At 42.6% G+C, this 13295-nt stretch overlaps 1 pseudogene; it reads left to right on the forward strand.

Annotated features, from left to right (window-relative positions):
- The first annotated feature begins 9469 nt into the window (after window positions 1–9469).
- On the forward strand, window positions 9470–10186 carry LOC103089278 (hepatoma-derived growth factor pseudogene; annotated as a pseudogene).
- Window positions 10187–13295: the final 3109 nt, after the last annotated feature.

A 13295-nucleotide genomic window follows, 5' to 3' on the forward strand; every position in this document is an offset into this window, starting at 1 on the left:
TGCTTTTGCTGCATCCCATAGAATTTGGGTCATCGTGTCTCCATTGTCATTTGTTTCTAGGTATATTTTGATTTCCTCTTTGATTTCTTCAGTGATCACTTCGTCATTAAGTAGTGTATTGGTTAGCCTCCATGTGTTTGTATTTTTTACAGATCTTTTCCTATAATTGATATCTAGTCTCATAGCATTGTGGTCGGAAAAGATACTTGATACAATTTCAATTTTCTTAAATTTACCAAGGCTTTATTTGTGACCCAAGATATGATCTATCCTGGAGAATGTTCCATGAGCACTAGAGAAAAATGTGTATTCTGTTATTTTTGGATGGAATGTCCTATAAATATCAATTAAGTCCATCTTGTTTAATGTATCATTTAAAGCTCGTGTTTCCTTATTTATTTTCATTTTCAATGATCTCTCCATTGGTGAAAGTGGGGTGTTAAAGTCCCCTACTATGAATGTGTTACTGTCGATTTCCCCTTTTATGGCTGCTAGTTTTTGCCTTATGTATTGAGGTGCTCCTATGTTGGGTGCATAAATATTTACAATTGTTATATCTTCTTCTTGGATCGATCCCTTGATCATTATGTAGTGTCCTTCTTTGTCTCTTCTGATAGTCTTTATTTTAAAGTCTATTTTGTCTGATATGAGAATTGCTACTCCAGCTTTCTTTTGGTTTCCATTTGCATGGAATATCTTTTTCCATCCCCTTACTTTCAGTCTGTATGTGTCTCTAGGTCTGAAGTGGGTCTCTTGTAGACAGCATATATATGGGTCTTGTTTTTGTATCCATTCAGCCAATCTGTGTCTTTTGGTGGGAGCATTTAGTCCATTTACATTTAAGGTAATTATCGATATGTATGTTCCTATTCCCATTTTCTAAATTGTTTTGGGTTCGTTATTATAGGACTTTTCCTTCTCTTGTGTTTTTGTCTAGAGAAGTTCCTTTAGCATTTGTTGTAAAGCTGGTTTGGTGGTGCTGAACTCTCTCAGCTTTTGCTTGTCTGTAAAGGTTTTAATTTCTCCATCAAATCTGAATGAGATCCTTGCTGGGTAGAGTAATCTTGGTTGCAGGTTTTTCTCCTTCATCACTTTCAGTATGTCCTGCCACTCCCTTCTGGCTTGTAGAGTTTCTGCTGAGAGATCAGCTGTTAACCTTATGGGGATTCCCTTGTGTGTTATTTGTTGTTTTTCCCTTGCTGCTTTTAATATGCTTTCTTTGTATTTAGTTTTTGACAGTTTGATTAATATGTGTCTTGGCGTATTTCTCCTTGAATTTATCCTGTATGGGACTCTCTGTGCTTCCTGGACTTGATTAACGATTTCCTTTCCCATATTAGGGAAGTTTTCAACTATAATCTCTTCAAATATTTTCTCAGTCCCTTTCTTTTTCTCTTCTTCTTCTGGAACCCCTATAATTCGAATGTTGGTGCGTTTAATGTTGTCCCAGAGGTCTCTGAGACTGTCCTCAGTTCTTTTCATTCTTTTTTCTTTATTCTGCTCTGCAGTAGTTATTTCCACTATTTTATCTTCCAGGTCACTTATCCGTTCTTCTGCCTCATTTATTCTGCTATTGATCCCATCTAGAGTATTTTTCATTTCATTTATTGTGTTGTTCATCATTGTCTGTTTCATCTTTATTTCTTCTAGGTCCTTGTTAACTGCTTCTTGCATTTTGTCCATTCTATTTCCAAGATTTTGGATCATCTTTACTATCATTATTCTGAACTCTTTTTCAGGTAGACTGCCTATTTCCTCTTCATTTGTTAGGTCTGGTGGGTTTTTATCCTGCTCCTTCATCTGCTGTGTGTTTTTCTGTCTTCTCATTTTGCTTATCTTACTGTGATTGGGTTCACCTTTTTGCAGGCTGCAAGTTCGTAGCTCCCGTTGTTTTTGATGTCTGTCTCCAGTGGCTAAGGTTGGTTCAGTGCGTTGTGTAGGCTTCCTGGTGGAGGGGACTAGTGGCTGTGTTGTGGTGTATGAGGCTAGATCTTGTCTCTCTAGTGGGCAGGTCCACGTCTGGTGGTGTGTTTTGGGGTGTCTGTGGACTTTTTATGATTTTAGGCAGCCTCTCTGCTAATGGGTGGGGTTGTGTTCCCGTCTTGCTAGTTGTTTGGCATAGGATGTTCAGCACTGTAGCTTGCTGGTCGTCGAGTGAAGCTGGGTGCTGGCGTTGAGATGGAGATCTCTGGGAGATTTTCGCCGTTTGATATTATGTGGAGCTGGGAGGGTTCTTGTGGACCAGTGTCTTGAAGTTGGCTCTCCCACCTCAGAGGCACAGCACTGACTCCTGGATGCACCACCAAGAGCCTTTCATCCACTCGGCTCAGAATAAAAGGGGGAAAAAGTAGAAAGAAAGAATTAGTAGAAAAAAGAAAGAAAGGAAGGAAGGAAGGAAGGGAGAGAGAGAGAGAAAGAAAGAAAGAAAGAAAGGAGGGAGGCAGGGAGGGAGGGAGGAAGGAAGGAAGGAAGGGAAGGAAGGAAAAAAAGATAAAGTAAAATAAAATAAAATAAGATAAAATATAATAAAGTTATTAAAATAAAAATATAATTATAAAGGGAAAAAAAACAAAAAAAAAACGGACGGATAGAGCCCTAGGACAAATGGTGGAAGCAAAGCTATACAGACAAAATCCCACACAGAAGCATGCACATACACCCTCACAAAAAAAGGAAAAGGGAAAAAGTCATAAAACTTGCTCTCAAAGTCCACCTCCTTTTGGAATGATGCATTGTCTCTTCATGTATTCCACAGATGCAGGGTACAGCAAGTTGATTGTGGAGATTTAATCCGCTACTTCTGAGGCTGCTGGGAGAGATTTCTCTTTCTCTTCTTTGTTCTCACAGCTCCCAGGGGCTCAGCTTTGGATTTGGCCCCGCCTCTGCGTGTAGGTCGCCGGAGGGCGTATGTTCTTCGCTCAGAAAGGACGGGGTTAAAGGAGCTGCTGATTCAGGGGCCTCTGGCTCACTCAGGCCGGGAGGAGGGAGGGGCACGGCGTGCGGGGCGGGCCTGCGGCGGCAGAGGCCGGCGTGACATTGCAGCAGCCTGAGGCGCGCCGTGCGTTCTCCTGGGGAAGTTGTCCCTGAATCCCGGCACCCTGGCCGTGGCGGGCTGCACAGGCTCCCCGAAAGGGGTGGATAGTGACCTGTGCTCGCACACCGGCTTCTTGGTGGCGGCAGCAGTAGCCTTAGCGTCTCATGCCCGTCTCTGGGGTCCGCGCTTTTAGCTGCGGCTCGCGCCCGTCCCTGGAGCCCTTTAAGCAGTGCTCTGAATCCCCTCTCCTCTGGCACCAGGTACGTGGGGTCTTTCTTGCCTTTTGGGAGGTCTGAGGTCTTCTGCCAGCGTTCAGTAGGTGTTCTGTAGGAGTTGTTCCACGTGTAGATGTATTTCTGGTGTATCTGTGGGGAGGAAGGTGATCTCCGCGTCCTACTCTTCCGCCATCTTCCCGGAAGCCCTGTTATATCTGATTTTGAAGAGCAAAGATGACAAGACCATATCTTGTTTTATTTAAGTATTTCAATTTTACAGGTATCCAAAATACTGTGTTTTGTCTATGAAGAAATTTATTTTCACCATGAAGAACGAGCGACCAAAGAGAAAAGTGATGATAATATTTGTTCAGAGTCATCATTTGTGTTATACAGGACATTTTACTGAGGCATTTAAAAGTGTTTTTATCATCAACTCCGTTTCTAAAGTAAATTCTAAAAAAGAGAGAGGGGTTGCTTGTTGAAGTTTGAGCACAAATGCTGGTTTAGGAAAATTTTGTCGAATTTCCACTGTTGTGCTTTTCTTTTACTTGACCTCTACTTCGTGCTTTATGGGTTTTTGAATATATGAAAAACCACTAAACTAACTCCTTAGAGTACTTATTTATTTATTCCAACAAATAACATACATGTTCCCTAGTACAGAAAAACCTAATCTGTTTGGAAGGCCAAATATTTCTTTTGCAATGTTTAAAAAGAGAAAGTCATCCACCTCCAATAATCCTCTGGTTAAAGGATAACTACCAACTCAATACAGATATCGCTAAACTAAAATTAAACGAAAAATTAAAGTCCTTTTGTAATAATGAGATAGGAAAAACTTGGTAAGTCAAAATGATTATCTACCTCCACATACCATTATCATTAATTCAAAATTAGACATCTTGGCTTAAAAAAATTTCCTCCTCTTCATTATCATGCACACTGTTGATAATTTCCTTAAATGGAAATTGTATAAATTATTTATTCTCAAAGATTAATATTTTGGTAATTATATCGAAAGGTAGGAAACTGTTGGAAGGAAGAGTAAGACAATTGAGTTGAAGACTGAAGTTATATCATCAAAAACTTCAGCATGATTTTCTGAAAACTTTGGTCGTTTTAACCATTTATATGATATCTTATTATAATGGCAAGAAGTATAAAACCGAAATTGCAATGCCAAGTTCCATATTTGCTTATAGAGATGACGTTGTTGATCTTGGATCTTTAAAAATGTATTTTTAGTGCATGAAGAACACACCCCCTCCAAAAAATAAGAAAAAAAAATATGATTATAATAAAATTAAAGGAACATTGGCAAGGTGTCAAGCTAAATTTAGAACCGGAAACAATCTGAGTGAGGAGAAAACAATAATTACAAGAAAAGATATGTATCACATACTGCAAAAAAAAAAAAAAAAAAAGCCAAACAAAACAAAACAAAAACAAAAACTGCACTTTAATAAAATAAATAAAATAGAGCTAGTACTGGCTATTTTAATAGTAATGACTAATAGTAATTGAACACTTAATAGGTACCAGGCAACATACTTGACACATTGTTCTGTTTATTTTAAGCAGTTTCTCTCAAACGGGTACTACATTGGGATCCACATTTTAGATTTAAGGAACTGGGTTTCACATAGGCTATTAAATTACCTATGTTATATATTTTGTCCTGCCTTTCACTCAACTTCATATTGTAAGAATTTCCAAGTTATTAAATTATACTTTAAAAACTCTAAACACACAGAAGATGGTCATTTAATTATACAATTATTATGTAAATAGACCATTGTTATATGTGCCCAATCCCCAATTATTGAATACTCACCAGCATTGATAACTTGTTTAAACGTTGCTAATTATGTAGATTTTTTAAAAACCTCATATATTTTCAAGTGGCAGAATTTGACTAAGTATCATGCAAGATTCAAATTACAAAAGTATTATTATTATTTAGCACATTTTATTTAAATTTTTTTCCAAAGAGTAGTTTTCAAAAGTTTTAAGTGCTCCCAAATCAGTATAATGAAATATTATTCTTAAGCAGCCACATTTATTCATTTTAGAGTGGCAATTTCTTTCCATGGCTGCTAAAACAGCAATTTTGCAAACAATTCTGAAATCTTTCCATTTGCCCCCTCCTACACCCTACCCCATAACATTTATGATTAGCCAAGGGGGCCCAAATCACCAGCACACATACAGCACTGGGAAAATCTGCACTCTCATCTCTCCCCCCACCCCCAATCCCATCATCAAGTTAGATACAGATTTGACACACTATTCAAATTGATAATGATACAGCTCCTTGGAAATATCCTTTAAATTATCCTTTAGCTGCCGAACATCCCCACTGATTCCAAGTTTATCCCCACCCCCAGCAGATCCCTTGGATTTTAGAAATCCCTGAGGCTTTAAAGGTTAGGCTAAGTGTACGCTGATAAAATGTAGAGGTGACAAAATATAGAGGTAGCTCACCTCCTGTGACTTTTAAAGAAAGGAGGGTGGGGGGATTTTCTACCCGTGGTGGGATAGGGGATTTACTTTCTGTGTAATTATGTCTGCTAGAACATTTTAGAAAGAAAAGCCTTGACCCCAAATACCAACCATGTATAAACACTTCTGTTGTATCAACAGAGGTGGCTAATATTTTTTAATGAAACTAAAGCACATAGAAAACAATTACATTTATTTTAAATCATAGTTTATACCAAAGTAATTGAATTTAAAACTAATTAAACAAGAAAACATCCATTGGATATCTAGTCTGTTTCTTGTATAATTACATTGTTTTATTGCCCATGTTTCATAATTGTTGCCAAGCAGCTTTTAAATCCTATCATTAGTTTTCCAGAAAAGGAAACTGTGATGTGTTATCTGTTCTGGAATCGAAGGTGTTTTGCTAGGTTTGCTGCTGCTGCTGAAATTAGGTCCTTTTTACAAAGACAGTCTTGGTACTTTGGATTTTATTCGAAATATCTGAGCTCAAGGAGATCTAGTTTCTGAAAATTAATAATAATAGTTGCTCCTGAGAACTTTGTTTATATACTAGCCAAATCTAAACCTAACCAAGTTACCATGAACACTACTTACCTACTCTTCTCACTTTGAGCAAAAGAGAGACAATAACTTTAAGAACAAGTTGGTTTCAAGGGTAAAAGAAGCAAAGATCCTACTATTTAATTGCATCATGGAGCATGCAAGTGTCAGAGGACGGGAATATCTGTGAAAGTGGTATCCAACTCTAAATGCATTAACCTTTTTGCTCAACCTTCCTCTTATTCTCCCCTTTTAGTGTTTTTTTTAAAAATATTTATTTATTTTATTTTATTTTGGCTGTGCTGGGTCTTAGTTGCGGCATGGGGGCTTCTTAATTGTGGCATGTGGGATCTAGTTCCCTGACCAGGGATCGAACCCAGGCCCCCTGCATTGGGAGGGCGGAGCGGAGTGTGGAGCCTTACCCACTGCACCACCAGGGAAGTCCCTCTCCCCTTTTTGGAATTAGCTACCATTAGGTGATAAATCTAGTCAAAGAATGCTGTTTTAAAAATAATATTTCCAGGGCCTCCCTGGTGGTGCAGTGGTTGAGAGTCTGCCTGTCGATGCAGGGGACGCGGGTTCGTGCCCCGATCCGGGAGGACACCGCATGCCACGGAGCGGCTGGGCTCGTGGACCATGGCCGCTGGGCCTGCGCGTCCGGAGCCTGCGCTCCGCGGTGGGAGAGGCCACAGCAGTGAGAGGCCCACGTACCGCAAAAAAAATAAAATAATATTTCCAAAGAACAAGAACTTTTATGTTGTTTCATACAGAAGTTGTGCTGGATATGTAATTCCATGTGTAATATGGAATTCCATGTGTAGTAAAGAATTTGGCTGGCGGATAACTTGTCTTCATTCTTCAGTGTCCTTATTCATGACTTTACTCCTTTTGACATATTTTTCCTTCATTCAGCCTAATAATAATAATAGCCTGATCCCGTCCATAATGAAATTCTACGTCATACTTGTTAGTACATCATAGAACTTTACACCCATTGTCTGGACTTTCATGCCCATAATCTCATTAATATATATAACAATCCTGAGGGAAATTCTAAATATTACTTTAAACATCTTAAGATCATGTAACAGAGGCTCAGAAATATTATCTATTCCCAGCTTTACAAGGCTGGTAAACAAGTGAAGGATACTAGAATTCCTTCTCGTACATCTGCCGCTACTCCTCCCAAAAGCCTTGCCCTAATAACCACACTCCCATTGGTTTCTCCTAGAATTCCTTCAATATTTATGTAAGAATACATGATTTAGCACTTGAAGACTAGCTTGCATTTCTCTGTAATGAAGTCCCTGATGCTTTCGCTCTTAAATTATATTTTAAAGTCCTCAAAAAGCAGCATCTTTTGTGCCAGCCCTTAACACCACACACAGAGTATTAGTGGGTAATGGGTGGAGGTACAAAAATGACACTCCTTTGCCTGGTGGAATATCCATTACCCTTTGCAGATCTGGATCGTTCTTTACTAGATCCTCTTGCCTCTACTTCCTGACTTTTTGTTTCCGCCTCAGATCCCTACCTGTTCACCTGCAGTGATTCAACTACCCAGCAATCTTTGATGTTTGGCTTATACCCATGTGATCTTTTGCCGAAGATCACTCTCAGCTAGAGCAGCTGTAGTCGAGGCCTTCCGACTACAACGGCACAACTAAGTACCCTTTCTGGGCATGTGTTGATGTTACTTAATTGGTAAAGTTGTAGATATTCGTGGGGCAGATAAGCGTTCTAAGAAAATGGCTTGACAGAAGAGCTAAAAGGAGTTGTTTAGAATTATCAAAGTCTGTCGTACTTTGTTTTGCCTTGTTGGGAGAAGAGAACTTCTTTTGCCCAGAACAGGTCTCCACCACCCAGAGGTAAAATGGCTGATCCAAACCAGAAACAAATTTGAGTTACACTGAAACGGGTTAGTGGTTCTAATTCTCCACTGGTCACTGCTGGTTACACTAGGAAAAAACATCTATGCAATTAAATACACAATTGATATTGAAAGGTCTTTGTCATAATAGCCAAGAGTACTGGTATGACAAATTTGGCTAGGTTTCAGAGTGCAAGCTCACAGCTAGCTAGCAGGACTCAAAAAAGATGCAGACAAATGTGTAACGACTGCAGTTACAGGGAAACTCCCATAATTATCACTTAAGGAGAACAAATCTATTCTTAAAATAATCTCTCAGCTGAAATGATTCTTTGTTAGTCTGTAGCCCCCAGGAAGTTCTAGATAGTAAGAAGATATTTGATATAAGCAGAGCTCTACCTAATTCTTAAGCCCAGTTTTCCCCTCTCTATGAGGATACTGAGAGCATTTGACATCCTTTCCGTGTTATAACCACCAAGAGATAAGAGTCTTATCTCTTAAAATATGCAAGAATCAATGAAAGGGTAAGGGCCATGCCCAGCATCCCATGTAAAGGAGGAAATTTTGACATGGCTGGTTTGCCATGGTCATGAGGCTGCTCTATACATTTGGTGACACTCCCCCCCAAAGTTTAGGACACCAGTTTCCAAGACATGTGCACTCTAGACATCCTGCCAGCGTTGCTGACTCTGTTCCTTTGCCTCTACTCTATTCTTGAATCCCCTTGCAGGCACCAGTGTTAGCTCTCAAGGAAATCAGAAAAGGGATGCAACCACTGACTCAGGCAACTCCTGAGGCAAGAGTGGAGTTTTCTGTAATGAGCAGATCGGGGTCCCCACGGATACTGCAAATCTGCGCTAGCCTGTTACTAGTTTCATCGAAATGTGTGCTAATCGTGTCACTGCGTTTTCTTGCCACACTGCCCCATCTCTCCCTTGCTAGGCCACTCTGGCTGACACAGTAAACGATGCCACCTTCGCAGCCGGGTGCCCTAGCGATTGATCCGCAGAGGATCCCCATCAGCACAACCGCCACCCGGGATACCCAAGCTCTTAGCTCTGTCGTTCTAGAAACCCCGGCGTCGACGGTGGGGCCCAGCGGGCTTTGGGTCTCCGAGATAATGCACGCTTCGCACTAGAACCTTCTCAGGGCTCCCAGGTGTGGCGCCCGGCGGTGCGCGCGCGAGCTCCCTGGGGGCGGGGGGCGGGGTGGAGCTTGCGCAGCCCGAGCCCAGTAGCCGCTGCCCCCGCGTGCCGTCGTGGGTCGCCCTTTCCAGCTGCTGCCGAGGCCGGGTCCGCAGCCATGTCGCGGTTCTGCCGGCGCAAGTACAAGAGCGGGGACTTGGTGTTCGCCAAGTTAAAGGGCTACACCCACTGGCCGGCCAGGATCGAGCAAACGGCCGAGGCCAACCGCTACCGAGTGTTTTTCTTCGGGACCCACGATATGGCCTTCCTGGGACCCAAGCACCTCTTCCCGTACGAGGAGTCCAAGGAGAAGTTCAGCAAACCCAACAAGAGGAGGGGCTTCAGCGAGGGGCTGTGGGAGATCGAGAACAACCCCGCCGTCCAGGCTTCCGGTTACCAGTTCGCCCAGGGGAAGAGCTGCGCCGAGGGGCCCGAGCCCGAGCCGGAGGCCACCGAGGGCTGTGGGGACCCGGAGAGCCACACCGACGGCGGGGGTGGCGCCGAGCCAGGGGAGCCGGGCGTCGACCCGCCGGCCGAGGAGAACGAAAAGGGGCCGCTGAAGAGGAGCGCCAGGGACCCGCCGAAGGACATCCCCAAGCGTCCCAAGGAGGCTGATTCGGAAGAAGGCGAGGAGATGGAGAAGGCGGCCACCGCGGCGGAGGATGCGAAGCCGCTCCTCGTGGAGCCAGAGAACGACCGCGCCGCGTCCGGGCCAGGCCCAGCCTGGGGACCGCCCGCAGCCTGGGGGCCGCCGCCGGGGGAGCAGGGGCGGGAGGAAGAGGCTGCTGAGAGAGAGGCCGAGGCCCCGGGCGTCGGAGGCCGTGAGAGCCACTAGTCACCAAAGTTTCCAGAAGAGCCCCCGCCCCGTTCCTGTTGCGGCTTGGCTGTTACTGGGGGAACAGGCCACGGCCTGCAAACTGGCACCTCGCTCTCCACCCACTCTCCCTTTCCACCCCTGCCCTTGGGGACTGAGCTGGATGCGGCAGGCCACCAGGCCCTCACCTCTCTGCCCTCACACCACTGGGATCTGAGTCGGGGACTCTGCTCCCTGGGATGAGATGAGACCACCGTGCCCCCTCCCTGCCTGCAACTGTTTGCCAGCGCTTCTGTTGGGGCCTGGACCGGCCGTTTCCCCCTCATGACATCCCTCCGTCCCTCCCCTCGGGCATTAAATGGAGCTCCACTTTGGAATCAGGGGTGGGAGTGTCGGAAGGGGTGAAGGAGGAGCAGGGGGTACTGCCAGGGGCACCCCTCAAACTGTGGTGGGGCGGGGGTGGCATCTCCTTGAACTCCTGTCCACTCCTCCCAGGCCTATTGTATCGGAGGCCTAGTTGCTGAGAAAGTGGGACAGCTTATGCGGGGGCGGGGGGGGGGGTGGCCTCCCTTTTGCCGACCCAGGGAATTATGGGAGTTGTAGTTTTCCATCATAATTTGGGCACTTCCAAGTTGTTTGTGCAATCATATATTTAGTTTTGACTAGCTTCTTGGATTGGAAGGTTGAGGAGCATCTGTCCCCATTTAGATCTTTAGAGCCACACAGGATGTTCTGAGAAGACCCCTGGCCACCCCTCTTCCTCTTCCCACAGTTCAAGGCCACCCTGCAGTCATATACATCACCCAGGCATAAAAGAAATGGGCATGCCTCCATCCTGTTCCTAGCTCTGCCGTTGCTACCCCCATTTCTGAGATGAACTAGGGGGTTCCCTTTCTACTTGGGACTTGTTTTGTAGTTAAGGTTCGGTCAGTGTTCCTTTGCAGTGTCACTTCCCATTCATATCCCCCAACCTGTTCCCCTCAGTACTGTCACCAGATCTGATATGTAACTGACTGAGAAGACAGAGGGAAACAAGGGGCCCCTCCTAGTGGTCTCTCTATGCCTTCCTTCATCTTTGGTCTCTTTCACCCCTGCCCTTCTCCCTTGGGCTCAGATGAAAAATTGTTGACTGTAGCTTTGGAAGTTTAGATCTGAATTCTTTCAGTTCTAAGGAAATAAAACACGTTGATTACTTTAAACAAATCGCGGGTCTATTCCTTTGGTTTCTGAAGAATTGGCCCTTAAATGTAACGATCCTCTTGTTTTCTATACATCCTATGTTAAAAGCAATTATTTGTAATGTACAGGTGTCTTTTAGAATCACCCTCGATAAACCTTTGTTATCTTAAGGTCTGTACCCTTCACTCTGTCTGTGATAATCGCTGCCACTGACTAGAATGAACAGAAATAAGTCAACTTAAGATGTTTGAATGGTGACACCTGGGACAGTAACTGAGTTTCTAATACTGTACATGCTTTGCCAAACAACAGATTTGGTCCTTTCGTTGTTGCTGCTTTTTCCCGGATCTTCTCACTACTCTTCTCCAACACGTTTTACAGGGAAAAAAAGGCAGTTGCTTTTTATTTCCAGTTCTTAAAATAAGGTAGTAGCTGCAGAATATTTTGTATCTTTTCAATGCTTTGTGCAAATATCTGGGGATATTTAGATCTACTTAATGATAATCACATGCTGGGTTTCAGTTTCTGTATTTGTCAACACTGCATGCATGCAGAGACTTAACTAAATACTGGAGTCCTTCTCACAGAACATGCCAGGCCATCGCTAACCAGCAGGGTTAGCAACGGAAGACAATCCTATTTTTCTATCCCTGTATAAAATGGTATTATTTTATTCCAACACAGGCACATCAGATGAATCCTTGCTTTTCAACTACTGCTGTTACAATAATATTAATACTAAGAGTTACTATTCAATGAATGTTTACCATGTGCTGAGAAGAATGGCCTCATTCAGTCATTGTAATCTGGCAAGGTAGATATTAGTATTCAGATTTCCCATTGGAAGCAGCTCTGGTTCAGAGAGGTTAAGTGATTTTTCTTACACTTCACAGAACGGTCAAGATTCAAATACAAACTTTGCTGGTCCAAGCCTAAGCTTTTTCCCCTGAATTGAACATTTAGAAAGCACTAACCATGAAATCAGAAGTTAAAAAAACAAATGTTATTTTAGTATCAATAACAAGTAATCATGGGAGTAGTTTATATTGAGTCTCTAAAAGTGAGTCAGACTGTATACTATATTCTACACATAATGTCTTTATTAATACAACTACTCAATTAGGTACCTACTATTATCTCTCTTTCAAAGCTGAGGGAGCTGCAGTTCAGAGTTGTTAAGTATTTTCCCAAGGTCAAACAACTAGTAAATGAACCAAAATTCAAAGGCAGGTCTTTCTTATTCTAATCATAGGTGTTTTGTTTTATTATATTTTATCATTTGCTATTGTATAAAACTTCCTATTGAATAAAATGGGAGTAGTTGCCCTCTACTATTTTGAAGTGAACGTTTAGAAATTTGTGTGGCAAAGACTATATTAGCAAACATTGCTTGTGGCGTGTAAGAAAAATCATTTGGGGCATCTGACAATTGTCATTAACTGACTTCGGGAAATGATGAGGACAACTGCACATTCAGTATTTTTCAAGGAGTTTGTGACTGTAGGAAATTTGAATATGGATTGGTATATTTGCCACAGACAGGCATGTGATTTTGATAAGGTTTTTATGGAGGCACATCTTCCGAAATGATTCAATAACCCGAAAGATAGAAAATGAAATTACTACCATTTGAGTCTCTTTGTATTATTTCTTTTTTCCTTTTTTTTGTTTCACATGTTGAAGATAGGAAAATTTAGTGTTTATTAGGGAGCAGCACACACTTGCCTTCTTGGTGACTATAATATTGTAGATAAAATGGTGATCTAAATACTAGCACATCTAAAGAATGATTCACAGAGTTAGTAAACACAAATAAGACCCAGTAAAGAAAGGGAAACATGGAAAATCTGTATTCTCAGCCCTCTTCTCCTGGGAAGTAGACCCTGTATGTATGCTTTGGTGGCCAAGAAATGTTTTGTACAGACTGAAAAAGATGCTGTTTTCTTAAATT

Source organism: Lipotes vexillifer, unplaced genomic scaffold, assembly GCF_000442215.2.
Source record: "Lipotes vexillifer unplaced genomic scaffold, Lipotes_vexillifer_v1.1 scaffold846, whole genome shotgun sequence".
Taxonomy (NCBI): Eukaryota; Metazoa; Chordata; class Mammalia; order Artiodactyla; family Lipotidae; genus Lipotes; species Lipotes vexillifer.